Genomic DNA, 20,837 nt, shown 5'->3' with positions numbered 1-20,837 from the left:
AAATTGTGAGTAAATTCAAAACTATGAGTTCAGAACTAAATATAAAGGTTGTCAAAGAATCAAATTTATTAACGAATGATAAGCTTCGGGAAATTAGTGAAAATGTGATCCTCAGGAGATATGTCCGGAAACTTGCGCAGCAAGCTAATACAGTATTTTATACGGTACTATGTAACCAAAACATTTCAATTTGAGCTTTCAGAGTTACTGACGTGCAAAGCTTACGCCTGACGAGTAATCCACCTCACTCCGTCCTTCATTCGCTGCTCTGGGTGAAAATTGAAAGTCTGCTTCGATCAGGAACTCTTATCTCCCGTAGACAAATTTTCAGTGTAGAGGCAGATAGAGCTCAGCCTGGCTGTGCACGGGCTGTGGAATGGACTTGTCCGTCAGTCTCCCACAAGCTGTCTAGCTGGTAACTTCACTGTAGAATGCCGAGTTTGCTGTCTCACTCTCTATGTCATCACTCTGGCGTACCGGCCCCTCCTGTTCTTCCTTGCTAGCATATCGCGCTCCACGCATATTTTGGTGCCACGGCATTTTCATCGAACTCTACTTTTAGCACCACCCCAAGGTAATTTTCTATAATTCTCACGCAGACGAAGCTAATACTGCGCAAACGAACTGGAGGTCGTGTGCCGTTTACTGGTAAGAGGCAGGCGCGCTACTCCTACACCACGGAGCTGACTGTGCTAGTGTAGAACAAATGTAAAATTCATAGTAATAACTTTGCTGCATTGCGAACATTGAAGGATGCGAGCACTATTCTTGGTTTGCGCAGTATTAGCTTCGTGGTTAAAAAAAAAAGGGTTCTACTGTATCACATGTTAATTATTCTCGTCTTGGAAATTATAGACCACACTAGCATAGGCAATTCAATACTCGCGTTTTTGTGTGCATGAGAATTTTAATTTTATTTATTTTTGCACTCAAATGAGCAAGATCTGTGCACCCAGCTGAATTCCATACACTTCTTTCTTTGTTGAACAATGAAATGAAATGGCGTATGGCTTTTAGTGCCGGGAGTGTCCGAGGACATGTTCGGATCGCCAGGTGTAGGTCTTTTGATTTGACTCCCGTAGATGACCTGCGCGTCGTGATGAGGATGAAATGATGATGAAGACGTTACATACACCCAGCCCCCGTGCCAGCGAAATTAACAATTTATGGTTAAATTTCCCGACCCTGCTGGGAATCGAACTCGGGACCCCTGTGACCAAAGGTCAGCACGCTAACCATTTAGCCATGGAGCCGGACTGTTGAACAATAAACAGGCCAAACAAAAAAGCGCATTCCTAGGTCTACATCCACAGAGCCACTTGCGTGTTTCGTACACTTCTGTCTTAAACTTACGCCTATACTCGCGTTTGTCAGTTTTTGAAACTTTTTCGATAATCAAATCTGGTTTGTCCGGTCAGAGCGTTTTAATTTCTAACTTATCCTGATAGGTTAATACTTCGCTGGTTAAAATTACCTGAACTGAATTCATTTCCTTTTGCACAAACAATACCATGGTTTCAAACCATACAATCAGAGAAGCAAAACAACACTCAAATAAATTTCACTTGAAAAGATTTTCCAATCATAAGGTAAAGCAAACTTCTTCCCGTGATTTCGAACACCTGTTCACAACGAGCTAGAAGATGCCTATTCAGAATTACTAGCGAAATCTGCCGGTAATGTAATGCAATAGTAGTTCCTGGGAGGCTGTGGCTAACCGTAATTGGGGAGATGGTGGACACTTGTGATCAATTGTAATACTGCCACTCGTTTGAGGGTGGTTCTAGACGGCAGGGCACGTACCTTACCGTGATCCTCGCTAATGGGAATATCAGTGCATAAATCATGACGTCATCTCCTTTGCGCATGCGTATAGTCTTCAGCACAATAGCGCATTATCCAGTTCGCTCGCTGCACTGTCAGTCAGAATGAACAACTGTCAGTGTAACGGAGCTTCGATATAAGTTGAATGCTTTCGATCGATTGTCGAAATCAGGTCGAAAGAAAGGAAAGTTTATCCATGAATGCGTAAAGATATATTAAAAATGGGTGTTCACGTGCTCATGTGCTCCTGGGAGGCCACCGCCACTGTTTATTGGAAAGCTGTTATATAATCTCGTTATTTGGAATATCACAGAAGGGCAGCAGTGCCTGATTAGTCATGCCTTGGAATACAGTAGACGGCGAATGAATAGTTTAACCATAGCTATGGTTTAACGTTACCAATGGAACTACGTAACGTGTGCAGATGCTGGGAGCAAGCACATTGCATTGGCATACAGGTGAGAGTGACGTCACACTCCACTGTGCTCTAGTGCATTGTATGACAGTGGATTTCATTAAAAGTCATTCTCAGTTAACATAATGGAGCTTATTGCGGAGTCGGAGGCTCTCAACTTCTTTTCGAAATGAATGGAAGGATGTTGAGTGTGTTTGAACCGATGTACTTACGTGAATAGCTCTTCTCAGTAATGAATATAGGATACAACAGAAGTAGGTTATCCGATCTGACCTTAAACATGTTCTAAGAATACATTCCACACTAAACATAACACCAAACATTGAAAACACTTTCATAAAAAATGTAGTCAATAAAACTGTCCTTTCATATTGAACCATACAGTTCATGGACCAATAGTATGGATTTTCGTATTAGATATTGGGATTACCTGAGACCACCAAGGAAGTCATTGTCTTATAGTTTATTTCATAAAAGATTCCAGAAGAAGCGTTCTCGTGGGAAGAGAGCTAGAGCATCATTATGAAAATTTCCAGAGACTCATTAAAGGAATTTATGGCCCAAGCGAAGCCTTTTAATGGAGATCGGGGACGCTCCCCGGATCGCGGCAGACAAACTTTCGGAGGGAAGAAGGAATTAATTTAATATCTCTGGTTACGAAAGAGATGCATTGGATCTGATACAAGAATTGCAACCTGCATAATTTATGCTAAATTTTGATATGCAACATGGCTGTAATCATAAATGCATTCGTTAAGTAGGGTACTTGACGTGCTTTGTGCGGGAAAACTTCGAGTCGCGGGCGCGCGTATCCTACACGCGATCAAGCGGCGTGGCTACGCCAACCTGATTATAAATGCAGGTCCGCCTGGCACGTCAGCCTCATTCTCTGACCGTAAGGCTGCTTCAACGAAGTCGTCACGCTGCGAGTCGGCACCGAGAACGTTTTATCTTCGAGCTGCACATACAACTAGCACTACTGAATCTGGAAGAAATTACCCCTGCATCAAGCCAGTACGAGCTTCTACATAATCATTGCGAGGAAGCCACAACGGGAGCTGAAGCCGGCACGACATCAGTAATCGATCCAGGAACGTTGGGCGTACCTGATCAGCGCGACGTCGAAGGGGACATCTTCCAACCATCTAAGGAGCTGCAAGAAGGATTCACGCCAGATAGAATGTCCCCAGTCGTCCGCCGGTATCTGCTGCAAGCGTCGCAGTTTGTCATGATGTGGTAAATTCAGTGGTCCACAGGAAGGGCCGCTCCGTCATGTCATCAATCATATAAGGTTAGAGCTTTCCAATTCTGTTTCAAGCATGTCATTTAAATTTAGATAGGAACAGGCGGGCCGTCAGCCAACAGGTTAGTTGATGGTAGGAAAATTCTTGGTAATAAATAGCTATGCCTCAAGTTCGAACCCAGTACGTTAGTGTAGGTAGTAGGTTGTATATTCCTTGTTGGTGTGATTATATTTCATTTCGATAGTATTATATTAGTGTACGTGTAATCTTCATGGGTCAGATAGAACTCCCTTGGTCATGTTAGGTAAGTCTGACAGACAGGCACTGTTTATAGTGTAGCGTTTAGGCATATGTCTCTGCAGACGTAGGTTGTGTATTTGAGATCAGGATTTACCCCGTAACTCACCTAGCTTATCCGACAGGTTGGGCGTATCCGTATGTTTGAGAGATTTGGGCATTTTGCATGTAGCTGACTGTATGAATTGATATGAGAGAGCCCCAGCACAGATTAAGAGTGTATTAGATGCATATGAGGTGCCTGATTATGGCTATCTGATGATAGCTTACTGAATTGTGCCTTTGTATTATTAAGGATGAGCCCATTTGAGGCGGAAATGAGATTTGTTATATTGCTTGTGGCATTGAGATGAGGGCGTGTAGCCCATATGTATTTAAGAGAGCGCTTTAGCAGCCAGATTATGTGAGATACATTGAGTAGCGAAGTTTCCTTGCACCCAGCCTACAAGTCAGTCAGCTGAGCCCATAATTTGTGTGGGCAGCCGCCTGTCTAGTGAACCGCTGGTGAGGGTTGTTGTGTCTGACGTCACAGTCTTGAAACTCGGTTATATTGCTGTCTGCAGCTTGTCGAGTGTGTAGAGGGGAAGGACGACCTTGATGTTTTGACGCAGGGAGAGATTTTAGTTCTGTTTATTCTGCTTTATTTTAACGCTTTGCCCGTTTTATGTTGACCCTTGGACAAGATGGTTGCGTTCCTTTTTAAATTTATTTTTTTTGTATACACTGACTGACAGAGCAAATGCAACACCAAGAAGGAGTGGTTAGAAAGGGATGAAAGTTGGGGAAAAAACAGAGACGGCACGGACGAATAATTGATGTTTATTTCAAACCGATATGCAGGTTACACAATGCGCACGGCATCGACTCAGTAGGATGTAGGACCACCGCGAGCGGTGATGCACGCAGAAACACGTCGAGGTACAGAGTCAATAAGAGTGCGGATGGTGTCCTGAGGGATGGTTCTCCATTCTCTGTCAACCATTTGCCACAGTTGGTCGTCCGTACGAGGCTGGGGCAGAGTTTGCAAACGGCGTCCAATGAGATCCCACACGTGTTCGATTGGTGAGAGATCCGGAGAGTACGCTGGCCACGGAAGCATCTGTACACCTCGTAGAGCCTGTTGGGAGATGCGAGCAGTGTGTGGGCGGGTATTATCCTGCTGAAACAGAGCATTGGGCAGCCCCTGAAGGTACGGGAGTGCCACCGGCCGCAGCACATGCTGCACGTAGCGGTGGGCATTTAACGTGCCTTGAATACGCACTAGAGGTGACGTGGAATCATACGCAATAGCGCCCCAAACCATGATGCCGCGTTGTCTAGCGGTAGGGCGCTCCACAGTTACTGCCGGATTTGACCTTTCTCCACGCCGACGCCACACTCGTCTGCGGTGACTATCACTGACAGAACAGAAGCGTGACTCATCGGAGAACACGACGTTCCGCCATTCCCTCATCCAAGTCGCTCTAGCCCGGCGCCATGCCAGGCGTGCACGTCTATGCTGTGGAGTCAATGGTAGTCTTCTGAGCGGACGCCGGGAGTGCAGGCCTCCTTCAACCAATCGACGGGAAATTGTTCTGGTCGATATTGGAACAGCCAGGGTGTCTTGCACATGCTGAAGAATGGCGGTTGACGTGGCGTGCGGGGCTGCCACCGCTTGGCGGCGGATGCGCCGATCCTCGCGTGCTGACGTCACTCGGGCTGCGCCTGGACCCCTCGCACGTGCCACATGTCCCTGCGCCAACCATCTTCGCCACAGGCGCTGCACCGCGGACACATCCCTATGGGTATCGGCTGCGATTTGACGAAGCGACCAACCTGCCCTTCTCAGCCCGATCACCATACCCTTCGTAAAGTCGTCTGTCTGCTGGAAATGCCTCCGTTGACGACGGCCTGGCATTCTTAGCTATACACGTGTCCTGTGGCACACGACAACACGTTCTACAATGACTGTCGGCTGAGAAATCACGGTACGAAGTGGGCCATTCGCCAACGCCGTGTCCCATTTATCGTTCGCTACGTGCGCAGCACAGCGGCGCATTTCACATCATGAGCATACCTCAGTGACGTCAGTCTACCCTGCAATTGGCATAAAGTTCTGACCACTCCTTCTTGGTGTTGCATTTGCTCTGTCAGTCAGTGTATGATTATTCAACGCCTTGCTCTTCATTAGACCAGGGATCGATACCGGGTCAGGGCACTGTACATTATGTGTTTATATTTGTTTGCACTGGGGTTCGATGTTCCGAGGCATAGTAAAATTTTATGATGTGGAGATTACTGTTAGATGTGTATTTCAGCAGATATCCACTTTCTCTTTATTTCATTACTTACGCCATTGTACCATGCTTGTTACAGCAAAGCTGTTTCGTGAAGGCAGTGAACTGGTAATCATCGGCTCAACATTATCTTTACCCCAGTCACATTTGAAAGCTCTTGTATTTGTAAATAGTATTTTTATGTAATAAATCCCTGATTGTAAAACTTTGAATGCAGCGATGTTTTCTGTTAGATAATTTTTTTGGTAGGATTTTTCTCTTACCCTGCATCATTTCGTATCCACCTAAGTTATCTTACATGCCCTCATTTCTACCCAGATACCCTGATTCATGTTCTACTGAGCTGCAGATTGTGGATACGCCCGCAAGGTAAGACATGTGCCGTACATACATCTTTTCTTGGATGTATTGGTCACTATAACGTTCTTGGTTCGAATTCGGCATTTGCCTGACTGGAATCAAAAGCATTATAGGGCACAATATGGTGTCGTAATAGCTCTTGCAGCCCTAAGCTCCTGTGAAGAACCACATATGCAAAATGTATTTCATGTATATCATATGTAATTTATCTTTTGACAAGTTTTTACTTACGTTTTGAGCATATTATCTGCTTTAAAATACTTGCAAATTTGTATTCACGACTGCACCTTATTAGGGAAAGTTAAAAAACTAAAAGCGTAAGTAATATATTACCTTGGGCAATATTAAACTGATAGTATTTTTATTTCTGTAAACAATTATTTGTGACAGTGGTAGAATTGATTAATAAACAACGCTTGAAAGGGAAAACATCCGTGACCGTACACTACGAGTTGTTACTGCCGGTCCGAATGTCATCACTAGCGTACTGCCGGTGGCTGCTCGCAGGCTGTTGTTGCAAGCAAAGCCAAGCCTGCACATGTATGCTGTACGTGTGTAAGGGAAATATACCGAGCAGCTATAACTTGAAACAGTTCTGCATTCGGAAGGTGGTGGACTGGTCTCACCGTCGGCTGGCCTCAGAGTAGTTTTCCGTGGTTTTCTACTCTCCTCACTAAGGCGAATGCCGGGACTGTTCCCATTATAGGCAATAGGCGCTCTCCTCTCACCTTTTTGCGCACCTCAACTCAACACAGCATATCTCCTTGCCTCAGAGATGGCGTCGCTTTCTTTTTTTTTGCTAGTTGCTTTACGTCGCACCGACACAGATAGGTCTTATGGCGACGATGGGACAGGGAAGGACTAGGAATGGGAAGGAAGCGGCCGTGGCCTTAATTAATGTACAGCCCCAGCATTTGCCTGGTGTGAAAATGGTAAACCACGGGAAACCATTTTCAGGGCTGCCGACAGTGGGGTTCGAACCTACTATCTCCCGAATACTGGATACTGGCCGCACTTAAGCGACTGCAGCTATCGAGCTCGGTCATGAAATAATTAGAGTTTATCTAGCTACAGGGACCAATTAAACCGATGATAGAGACATCTAACAGTTGACGATCAAAGTACCTTTTAGTACACCAGTTCAAGTTTGTTTACATAGATTGCCTTAAAGAAAGCGTACATTATTATTATTATTATTATTATTATTATTATTATTATTATTATTTTTGCTACGGGCTTTACGTCGCATAGACACAGATAGGCCTTATGGCGACGATGGGATAGGAAAGGCCTAGGAGTTGGAAGGAAGTGGCCGTGGCCTTAATTAAGGTACAGCCCCAGCATTTGCCTGGTGTGAAAATGGGAAATCACGGAAAACCATCTTCAGGGCTGCCGATAGTGGGATTCGAACCTACTATCTCCCGGATGCAAGCTCACATCCGCGCGCCTCTAAGCGCACGGCCAACTCGCCCGGTATTATTATTATTATTATTATTATTATTATTATTATTATTATTATTATTATTATTATTATTATAGTAATAATAATAGTAATAATGATGATGATGATGATGGTGATCATGATGATGTAGATGAGCCTGAAGGCATGTGAACACGCCAGCTCATTGATTGCTGGACACGTTTGAACACTTTAGGTAGGCATATCGAAGGCAACCTTGTTCCACTCGTAGGTGAAGTACTGTAGAGTCCGTAAAAACACGCCTGACTCCAAACTGAATCTTAAATACGAGATATCCCCACCATTCTAGCTAATAGGTAAAACTCATAAACGATCGATCTTAGAGCATACTGTATGCTCATAGGGAGTTTGGAGTGTCCTACTATCCAACCCCTGATTACTTCTAATATATTTGGGAACATTCCATGAAAATCCACAACCTGTTTCCAGTCATGCGACAGGGTCAGGAATGGAATGAATGAAGCCCCATCTAGCGGCGAGGACGGGAATTTTGCCGGCTGCCGAGGCCTTTCGCACTCCTCTGCGGCAATGATTATAATAATGTTATTTGTTTTACGTCCCACTAACTACTCTTTTACGGTTTGCGGAGACGCCGAGGTGCCAGAATTTAGTCCCGCAGGAGTTCTTTTACGTGCCAGTAAATCTACCGACACGAGGCTGACGTATTTGAGCACCTTCAAATACCACCGGACTGAGCCAGGATCGAACCTGCCAAGTTGGGGTCAGAAGGCCAGCGCCTTAACCGTCTGAGCCACTCAGCCCGGCGGCAATGATTAATGAATGACAGATGGAATGAAATGATAGTGGAGAGTGTTGCTTGAATGAAAGATGACAGGGAAAACCGGAGTACCGGGAAGAAAACCTGTCCCGCCTCCGCTTAGTCCAGCACAAATCTCACATGGAGAGACCGGGATTTGAACCACAGAACCTAGCGGTTAGAGGCCGGTGCGCTGCCACCTGAGCCACGGAGACTCTGGGAACATTCCATATACCGTAATAATTAGGCCTATAATGTTATTGGCTTTACGTACCACTAACAACTTGTTAAGGTTTCCAGAGACGCGGATGTGCCGGAATTTAGTCCCGCAGGAGTTATTTTACGTGCCAGTAAATATACGAACACGAGGCTGACGTATTTGAGCATCTTCAAATACCACCGGACTGCGCCATGATCGAACCTGTCAAGTTAGGGTCAGAAGACCAGCGCCTCAACTGTCTGAGCCACTCAGCCCGGCTGTATACTGTATATCATGGAATAAAAGTGATTTAATCGGAGACCCACAGCTGAGTACTTTTACTACTACTACTGCTCTTTTACTTTTTGTTTAATAATAATAATAATAATAATAATAATAATAATAATAACACCGAGCGAGTTTGCCGTAAGGTTAGGGGCGCGCGGCTTTAACCTTCCATTCGGGAGATGGTAGGTTCGAACTTCACTGTAGGCAGCCCTGAAAATGGCTTTTCGTGGTTTCCCGTTTTTACGCCAGGAAAATGCCGGGGCTGTACCTTAATTAAGGCCACGGCCGATTCCTTCTCGCTCCTAGCAATTCGTCGCCTTGAGACCTATCTCTGTCGGTGCGACGTAAAGCCAATTGTAAAGAAAGTAATAATAATAATAATAATAATAATAATAATAATAATAATAATAATAATAATAATAATATGAAGATAAGATAAGGTGAAGAAGAGGACGACCCGCTGTCTTTCTACACGCTCATTCCACAGATATATTTTGAGCACGCTCGTTTAAAGCTTCTGTGTTTTGATATCCCTCTGACCTCTTGCCGAACGACGCGACGTTGCAGTCACGGCCGGCCTCAACAGTGAAGGAATTGAGACGGTGCTGTAAGTTATAGAAGCAGTGAATAATTGCAAATGGGATACATTACGTGAAGCATTTACTGCCAAGAGAATAAAACGCCAAAGTCGTTAAAACAAGAGACATTAAATTTTAGGACGCCTATAAAACGCAATACATTACCTGATCGAGTAGGCTGATTGGGTTGAGTTGTCCCTGCTTTCTAATTGCTGCCGTCTGGGGTACATCTTGTTAACTGGCTGGTTTACTGGCAGTAAAGTCGCTCAGGCATTCGCCTATGAATTACACACAAGCGATTGTAAATTACACGTCACTTCGTACAATTGGAAAACTGTGGGACAATCTCAGTGGTGTAGTCGGTTGGTCGTTGGTCTTCCATTGGATTCATTAAAACCACGGCCGCTACCTTCCCAGTTCTAGTCCTTTCTCATCTTTCCGCCACCGAAAACTTTCAATGTGTTCGTGTGACGTTAAACAAGTAGAAAAGATCTATTGGATTTGGGCTATGGTTGGTGGCATTTAAGGGTGTTCCGGGGTATCTGTGGAACGCAGAGGTGAAAGAAGGTGCTGGGGTGAATGGGTCTCACTACAATATCAAGAATTGAATTAAAACTTTAACAAAGGTTATTTTTTTATTATAAAAGAATCAAATTTAACAAATTTCCACAACGGAAAAATAACAATCAGGGACAATGCCAAACTAGAAACCAGATTAGGAAAAGTCCAAGATTCTGAACCTTAACACTTTGGGCTTTAAGCCCCTAGTTTTACAATATTACAAATGGAAGAAGAATTACTTGGTTAAGGGCAGAAATCCCCTAATTCGCGGAGCACTTGCAACCCCAAAATACAATTTATAGCCTTGTAGAGGCACTCTTTACAATTACAAAACTTGAGAAAGAGCTAACCGGCTCTCCGTTCCTTTTAGCCTCCTCGAGGCACCCTCAAAAATCCTACACTCTCTGGCCTTCCATGGCCCAACTTACAATTTGAAACAGGGTATCTCGTACCCAACTTATAGGGCCTTTGCGGAAAAGAACAGGTTAAGTAAATGGCCCAACACACAAACTGAATAAAGGCGTATACTTGCACTCCAAGATATGAACACTAAACCAATCTAAGGGGCTCTTGGTCGATGAAACAGGGGCTATTCCCAAACTACTGAGCTGACTCGTATAGAATTTACTTTAATACATTACAGGCAGAAAACCGTTACAAACCGTAGTCACCTCAAACCAAGATGAAGAGGAGCTCGAGAGGGTACATCACCCTCTATCCCCGATTTACACTTAAAGATTTTATGAAATTTTTACATCAGCCGGAATAAAGTTACATTTAAAAAAATGTTGTTACATACCAGAGAGTCGGACCATTCCCTCGGTTTAAACTGCGGAGGTAGCAAGAAAGAATAAAGTTATGTGGCCATTACCTTATAGATGTTCTAGCTGCTCACGAAAGAGACCTCCCGCCTCCTGCTTAACACACACACTCCGAAAGGTGACGATGAATTGGACAAGAAACGAGAAAAGCCGCAGTTTATAAACCCTCAGGGAACGTTCGAGATCATTCAAGAATAAACTAGCCACACCCTCTCAATTTTATTGGTAGATTTCAAAAGTAACACTCCGAATCGAACAAGAAGCCTGTGATAAGTGGAAAATTAATTACAGAAATTATTGATTGGCCAGATTCAAAACTGGCGGAAAGGAAAAGGAAATATTGCCAACCCAAGAATAAATGAACATCAATCAGTTACAAAAACCTAGAAATACAAAACTTCTTTAAATGGTAACTACTTACATTTTGCACTAGAGTGCATGATCACAGTTTTTTTGGTGGTGTCATCTGTGGAAACACGTCCAAACGTCTTGATGAATGGCAAACGAAACAAGGAGAAATTCGCTCAGTTTAGGCAACTGCACAGTAACAAAATTACATCATATTTCTGTGGTGACATCTTCTGAGTAAAGTTCTAAGTTGGTGTAGTTTCAGTTTCACTGTTTTACCAATAGAGGAGTTCATTTAGGCTCTGAATTTGAATGCGTGGCTATGGGGTGTACCTTCCGGTACAAAGGGAATTAAAGATGGCTTAAAATCGAGAGGTCGGTGTCTTTCTAGCACGTTAATGAACGTTGTTTCAGGGTTAAATTCTAACACTCTAGCGTCCCTTGAAGTTGAAGATTCATTAACCACAGAGCATTATTATTATTATTATTATTATTATTATTATTATTATTATTATTACCGGAGGTCAGCGTACTGGCCTTAGGTTCAGAAGGTCCCGGGTTCGATTCCCGGCTGGATCGGGGATTTTAATCGCTTCTGATTAATTCGTCTGGCTCGGGAACTGGGTATTTGTGTCCTTCCCAACACTCTCCTCTTCATACTCAGACAACAGACGGCACTACCAACCACCACAGAAACAAGCAATAGTGATTACATCCCCCCCACATAGGGTTGGCGTCAGGAAGGCCATCCTGCCGTAAAGCAGGGCCAAATCCTCATGTGCAACGCAGTTCGCACCGGTGACCCCACAGGTGTGGGAAAAAGCGGTTGGAAAAGAATAAGAAGTTGTACCGAAAGTACACCTTCTCCGTCCGGTTGAGCTGCGCGCCTTCTACAAATCTAAATTCCACCTTCAGGAAATTGATGTAATAGGGTTAGTGATCGGAGCTCCTGGACCGTCCTCACCCGTTTTCCACCACGTGAAGTGCTTTGAACTTCTAATGAAGTACATCCGTGAAATCGTGACTCTCGTCCTTCGTAATAAAGATATCCAACTGGAATGTAAGATGATAAAAAAGACTCCTTCAGCTTATCTTACAAGGTAAAATTCAAGGAAGGAGAAGTAGGGGAAGAAGGAGAATATCTTGGCTATGGAATCTACGAGAATGATATGGGCTCTGTACCCGCGCTATTTTCCGAGTTGCTGAGAACAAGAACCAGATCGCCCTGATAACAGCCGACATCCAATGAGGATATGGTACGAGAAGGAGACGAAGTATTTCGTAGCTCTAATAAGGTCATGAGACACCACACCTACAGCGTGGAAGTAACACATACATACATACATACATTATCATTATAGACTGTTATGCCTTTCAGCGTTCAGTCTGCAAACCTCTGAGAATTAACTAAACGTCGCCACAATCCTCGATTTGCAACTAGTGTTGTGGCCTCATTTACTTCTATACCTCTTATCTTTAAATCGTTAGAAACAGAGTCTAGCCATCGTCGTCTTGGTCTCCCTCTACTTCTCTTACCCTCCACAACAGAGTCCATTATTCTCCTAGGTGACCTATCCTCCCTCCATTCGCCTCGCATGACCCCACCACCGAAGCTGGTTTATGCGTACAGCTTCATCCATCGAGTTCATTCCTAAATTAGCCTTTATCTCCTCATTCCGAGTACCCTCCTGCCATTGCTCCCACCTGTTTGTACCAGCAATCATTCTTGCTACTTTCATGTCTGTTACTTCTAACTTATGAATAAGATATCCTGAGTCCACCCAGCTTTCGCTCCCGTAAAGCAAAGTTGGTCTGAAAACAGACCGATGTAAAGATAGTTTCGTCTAGGAGCTGACTTCCTTCTTACAGAATACTGCTGATCGCAACTGCGAGCTCACTGCATTAGCTTTACTACACCTTGATTCAATCTCGCTTACTATATTACCATCCTGGGAGAACACACAACCTAAATACTTGAAATTATCGACCTGTTCTAGCTTTGTATCACTAATCTGAGATTCAATTCTGTTGAATTTCTTACTTACTGACATCAATTTAGTCTTCGAGAGGCTAATTTTCATACCATACTCATTGCACCTATTTTCAAGTTCTAAGATGTTAGACTGCAGGCTTTCGGCACAGTCTGCCATTAAGACCAAGTCGTCAGCATAGGCCAAACTATTTACTACATTTCCACCTAACTGAATCCCTCCCTGCCATTTTATACCTTTCAGCATATGATCCATGTAAACTACAAACAGCAAAGGTGAAAGATTACAGCCTTGTCTAACTCCTGTAAGTACCCTGAACCAAGAACTCATTCTACCATCAATTCTCACTGAAGCCCAATTGTCAACATAAATGCCTTTGATTGAATTTAATAATCTACCTTTAATTCCATAGTCCCCCAGTATGGCGAACATCTTTTCCCTCGGTACCCTGTCATATGCTTTCTCTAGATCTACGAAACATAAACACAACTGCCTATTCCTCTCGTAGCATTTTTCAATTACCTGGCGCATACTGAAAATCTGATCCTGACAGCCTCTCTGTGGTCTGAAACCACACTGGTTTTCATCCAATTTCCTCTCAACGACTGATCGCACCCTCCCTTCCAAGATGCCAGTGAATACTTTGCCTGGTATACTAAGCAATGAGATACCTCGATAGTTATTGCAATCCTTCCTGTTCCCTTGCTTATAGATAGGTGCAATTACTGCTTTTGTCCAATCTGAAGGTACCTTACCAACACTCCACGCTAATTTTACTACTCTATGAGCCATTTCATCCCTGCCTTCCCACTATACTTCACCATTTCAGGTCTAATTTCATCTATTCCTGCTGCCTTTTGACAATGGAGTTTATTTACTATCCTTTCCACTTCCTCAAGCATAATTTCACCAACATCATTTTCCTCCTCCCCATGAGCTTGGCTGTTTGCAACACCACCATGATGATTTCCTTTTACATTGAAAAGATGTTGAAAATATTCCCTCCACCTCTCCAGTGATTCCCTGGGATCTATTATGAGTTCACCTGAATTACTCAAAACACTGTTCATTTCCTTATTCCCTCCCTTCCTAAGATTCTTTATTACTGTCCAGAAAGGTTTCCCTGCTGCTTGACCTAGCCTTTCCAGGTTATTACCAAAATCTTCCCATGACTTCTTTTTGGATTCAACAACTATTTGTTTCGCTCTGTTTCTTTCATCTACGTACAAATCCCTGTCTGCCTCGGCCCTTGTTTGGAGCCATTTCTGATAAGCCTTCTTTTTACGTTTACAGGCTGCTCTCACTTCATCATTCCACCAAGATGTTCGCCTTTTCCCATCTTTACACGCAGTTGTTCCTAGGCATTCCCTTGCTGTTTCTACTACAGCATCCCTGTATGCCACCCATTCACTTCCTATATCCTGAACCTGCTTACTGTCTACTGTTCGAAACTTCTCACTAATCATATCCATGTATTTCTGTCTAATTTCCTCGTCCTGGAGATTTTCTACCCTTATTTGTTTGCAGGCAGATTTCACTTTCTCTACCCTAGGCCTAGAGATACTTAGTTCACTACAGATCAGATAGTGATCTGTATCATCGAAAAATACCCGAAAAACTCGTACATTCCTAAAAGATTTCCTGAATTCAAAGTCTGTTAAGATATAGTCTATTATGGATCTGGTACCCCTAGCCTCCCATGTGTAGCCGTGAATAGCCTTATGCTTGAAGAGTGTATCCGTAACAGCTAAACCCATACTAGCACAGAAGTCCAGCAAACGCTTCCCATTCCCATTAGCTTCCATATCTTCCCCACATTTACCAATCACCCTTTCGTATCCTTCAGTTCTATTCCCAACTCTCGCATTGAAATCGCCCATTAGCACTATTCTATCCTTGCTGTTGACCCTGACCACAATGTCACTCAATGCTTCATAAAACTTGTCAACTTCATCCTCATCTGCACCCTCACATGGTGAATACACAGACACAATCCTTGTCCTAATTCCTCCCACTGACAAATCTACCCATATCATTCGCTCATTTACGTGCCTAACCGAAACTATGTTGCGTGCAATGGTATTCCTGATAAAGAGCCCTACCCCAGACTCTGCCCTTCCCTTTCTAACACCCGTCAAGTACACTTTATAATCTCCTATCTCTTCCTCCTTATCTCCCCTTACCCGAATATCACTTACTCCTAGCACATCCAGATGCATCCTCTTTGCTGACTCAGCCAGTTCTACCTTCTTTCTTCCATAAGCCCCATTAATATTGATAGCTCCCCATCGAATTCCATTTCGTTCGCCAAGTTGTTTCCAAGGAGTCCCTCGCCTGTCAAATGGGAGTGGGACTCCATTACTCCCATAGGTCCGAGGCTTGCTTAAAGTGTTCTGAGCTCGGTAAATTCATGAAGCAGGATGCTGCCCTACTTGCACATAGTCCAAGTGAGGATCTCTCCTCTAACGGGTTATGGACCACCGGTGAATTGTATAGTCCTAGCCGCCTGAGCACAAGGAGGGCCACGACTCAGAATATGTCCGAGATGCCCACTCCCTTTCCATAGCAACTGGTATCCCGACTCTCAGGACCACTTACTAGGCCACTCAGCCGTTGCCCGTGGTTCACGAACTAGGACGTGACTACAGTAACCCACAAACATGAACACACTAGTCATAAAACTATTTTTACCAGTCCTTTGCATTGTATTTTAAAGGTTTCCTTAATTAGTATAACTTTGTAGAAATGTATTGTCTTGTTTCAATGGCACCCTGTAAATACAAGAGGTTGGTTCCTTCAATAAAATGATATATATATATATATCCTGTATATGTGGGATTTATTTGGTGGAAAAGCAATTATCAAACTAGAAATGCATAACAAAATAGGGCCTAAGTATTTTAGGACACAAAATACTGTTGCATTACAAACTAAAACGCAATAACTTCATACGATTTTCACATCAGTCTCTCTCCATCTAGTCTCTACACACGCGAGAGTGCTTGTCTCTTGTTTTTTTTTTCATAGTCTGTATATTTCCAGTGACCACACTCGGCCATTCTACAGTTCTTCTGACCCAGATGACTGGTACCCTTCCGGCCGTAGTTTCATGAATCGGCGCATGTGAATGTTTTCTTTGGACCCTCGTGATCACCTTCTCGCAGGGCATCATAGGTGTTGTTGGGTTCCTTCTTTATTACTCTGTACGATTCTAGGTATTTGCTTTACATTTGGATGCTTGGATCAGCTTGAGCTCGCTTTGTAGCCACCAAATCATCTAGCGGATACTGACGTGCAGGTCGTCAATGTCGGTAGATTACTTGATTCTTTGAATTTTCAGGATTTGACTCTTTGCTTCTTCTCGCAGGTGTCCACTCTGCTCCTCAAAGTTCTCTAACAGTTCTTATTGATGAGTTCATTTACTGTGATGTCAGTTTTATTTGTACATTCTAACCTCAGACAAGAGCTCAAAGGAAGTTGCGTTGAGGCTCCGTTGATACGATGAGTTTATGGCCCCTTTGTACAGCCTCAGTATCTATACCACTGTGCTTCGACCTCATGCGACATCTTGGCTAGAACTGGTGTAACTACTACCTTCCTGCTTTGCCTTTGATGGGCAGTCGACTGATTTATGGCTAAAGTAGCTGCAGCGGAAACGTTTCAAACCCTTTTCTTTGAATGGGCAACTAACTGACTTATGCCCTGCTTCTCCGCAATTAAAACACTTTGAAGAGAGAGGTTACTATTTATTTCCGTAAGGTTTACTCCCTTGCGGCGATCTCCACTAACAGCCTTCTCGTTGACACTTTCATAATCACGAAGCTTTTCCTTAAAGTATTCTAGACTTTTAGCACCATGTGGAATTATAATGTTTCCAGAATCATCCTCGATACCATCAATAACATACTGCAAAAGAGAGTCGTTATCAATATCACATCTGCTTGCGATTTTCTTCATCACGAAAATGCATTCCGATAATGATTCCTTCTTCTTTGTCTTGCGCTTACTGAGTAATTTATGGAGCTCTGCACTGGTCATCATACCAAACTCTTCTTTTAGCGCTTCTTGTAATTTACACCATGATGAAATTTCCGTTTCACTCTGAATGAAAATGTTAGCCAGACCTATCATCGATTTCTTGGCGAACACTAGCAACTGAATTTCATCCTAGCCCATTTAAACTGTCATTTCCTCAGACTCCACTTTCCATTTCCTAATGGGGTAACTTCGACTGTCATGAAAGTGTCGTATGGAAATTTCAACATCTCGAAACGTTAAGGCAAATTAATGACGATCAGCACCTGGTCTTTGCTGACGCGGTGTGTACCGATAACGTAAGGACTGACACCATCGTGTACCTTAATTAAGGCCACGGCTGCTTCCTTCACACACCTTTTTCTATCCTATCGTAGGCATAAGACATATGTATGTCGGTGCGACGTAAAGCAAATTGGATTGTGACATCCACGTGCGTTTCCCATGGATTTTTTCTTCGTGTCAGCACATTCGTAATTATTATTATTGTCACTCCCTTCTTCGATGTCATCATTTTCGTCGTCGTCTTCTTGTTCATTTCCACCATCTTTAAACCAACTCAGTTCTGAGAGGTGATCAAGGATTCGTTGAATTAACTTATCACATGTTACTTCATAACTAATGCACAGCATAATTGCAATCATAACACGTTCTTTAAAGATGCCCTTCACAAAGCTAACTTTATTATTATAGTCATTACAATATTTAGAATGTGAGAATCGACTAAATTCTCTGAGCCGTTTTCGATTTCGTCTGTCCCCTTCATTGGCATAAACTAACATATGAAGTATCCTAACAGTACCGACTGGAACTGTAGATATATATCTGCAGATATTCTCTATCTCTCCTAGCTTACTCATGTTTGGCTTAGTAACCAATCATGAATTACAATTCAAGCATAAGTTGCCCGTACACTTCCTATAGAATTTCTTAACAGCGGCCATTATTACGAAAATATTACACACAACCTCCCCTTACAAATTACGTCAATCAAATGTTCCCTCGTCGTTAGATCGTCGCACCCCGGCTTTCGTATTTTCTTCCAGTAGTTTCCACGTCTCCATCTTAGAGCGATGAAAAACTCCCTCCTTCACCTTAAACTTCGTAACGCCTTCGCTTCAGTCAAACAAGATGTTTATCATCTCAGAACACACGTCTCTTATTACGTCGTACAGTATTTTGTTCGTTGTAACTAGGTTACAGCTTAGTTCATTTCTCGATGCGCATTAACTTTTCTTTCGCGATCCTTGACGAACCCTCATATTTGTGGGATTCATTTAGAGGATAAGCAATGATCAAACTAGAAGTTCATAAGAAAAACTATTTAAGTATACAAAATACCGTTACGTGACAAATAAGACACAATCATTTCATGCGATCTTCACGTCAGTCTCCCGTTCTCTCTAGTCTCTACACACGCGAGAGCGCTTCTCTCTTTATTTTTAAGAGTTCCTATATTTCCAGTGCCTACTGCATAGCCTGAATCATTTTGGATTTCTTTTTGAAATAGATCACGACAATGAATTGTCCAAAAAAATTATCACCGGTGTGGAAAACTTTATAAGAAATGAAACAGGATATAAAAATACACACAAGACTGTTAACATAATGCAACTCTGCTAAATTATAAGTTATGCATGCGCAGAAAAGTGTTGAAAATTTGGTTAAGTGTAAGAGAGTGCAAGGTGCCCTAACTTCACCATTTTAATGAAGCCAAATAAATAAATAAATAAATAAATAAATAAATAAATAAATAAATAAATAAATAAATAAATAAATAAATAAATAAATAAATAAATAAATAAATAAATAAATATCCGATACAGTTCGTCTCAGTCATATCCTCACTCCACTGCTGATAGCTCAAAAAGTACTTTTCAGTGATTTGTAACCAAGTTTTTAAGTGTTGTAGTGTCTCCCGTTGTTTTTGTCTACAATTCTGCAAACTGTTTGATTGTTTTAACATTCTAAAGCCTTATTGCTTAAGGTTATATTTTAAATTACTTTTCTTATCCTGTATTTCGGGTAGGTTGGTCCTTCCCTCATTAAAATTGGACTTTATGCAAAAAAATATTTATTTACGTCAAGCTTACTCTAAGGTTTCCTCCTACAAGTCTCCATCATAATGAGATAGAAGGTTTTAATAGCCATGAAATTTTAACCATGAGAGTCTTTCAATTTAAACATATTACTTATTCACTGAGGCCAGTCATAATATTTAGTGAGTACCCTCCTCTGCATTCTTAAATTACTGCGTAATGATAACATTCAGCGATAATTCTTCCTCCGTACCCTGTTTACGACAACTCGCATCAGCTTCACAAAGAAATACGTTAGTTGAAACTCTGGCAATGTTCAAGTTTTATTGGAACTATTTTTAGTTGTCACATTCCATAAAGTCCCGGATAGTATCTCAGGATAGAATAGGACGACATATAGCAGAGAGAACTGCACGCCCAGTGGAGATTAACGTACCAACAGCATGTCAATATTGACATCAAAGGACGTGTACATTACTTGAGCGTCAGTCAGCCGCTACTTTGATGCATGCCACGTCTCGTCAATAGCTTCACAGTGATTATGTTGCCATGCAGTCAAACTATCAGTGTCACTAAGACCATGAGGCATTTCTTGCAGGAGAATGGTCACTTATATTCTTCCTTTGATCTTCGCCAGTTGTCGACCACGTAAAATAACTTCTTCCTCTCTTTGCTTCCCTGTCTTTCCAGTATTTCTTCATTCTTTCACTATATCCCCTCCTTCTTTCCTCCGTCCAGACAGATTTCCTTAGCTTCTTATCTTACTCCTGGAATCCCCAACTACTTTATTATTATTATTATTATTATTATTATTATTATTATTATTATTATTATTATTATTATTATTATTATTATTATTATAACTTCCCTCAGAAGGAGGTCACCACAAGGACAAAGTGTACGTAACGTAACGTAACTGAACGTAACATAACGTAATCTATCTATATATATATATAAAATAACTTGTCCTGACTGACTGACTGACTGACTGACTGACTGACTGACTGACTGACTGACTGACTGACTGATTCATCATCGCCGAGCCAAAACTACTGGACATAAAGAAAATAAATTTTGGGGCTACATTCATATTAACATGTAGGTGCTCGCTAAGGGAAGATTTTTGGATATTCCGTCGCTAAGGGGGTTAAACCGGGGTTAATCTTTTAAAATGAGTGTATCTATATCTCAAAACTTTAAAGGTTTACAATGTAAAAATTTATATTTATAATCTCCTTTAAAAATAAAGAAACACGTATTTTTTGTTTTCGGAAATTCACAATAGGAGGGGTGGAGAAGGGTGAAAAAAGGGGTGAATGCCTTT

The sequence above is a fragment of the Anabrus simplex genome, chromosome 2, assembly GCF_040414725.1.
Source record: "Anabrus simplex isolate iqAnaSimp1 chromosome 2, ASM4041472v1, whole genome shotgun sequence".
NCBI lineage: Eukaryota > Metazoa > Arthropoda > Insecta > Orthoptera > Tettigoniidae > Anabrus > Anabrus simplex.
The sequence above is the reverse complement of the archived record's forward strand: the minus strand, read 5'-3'. Positions refer to the sequence as shown.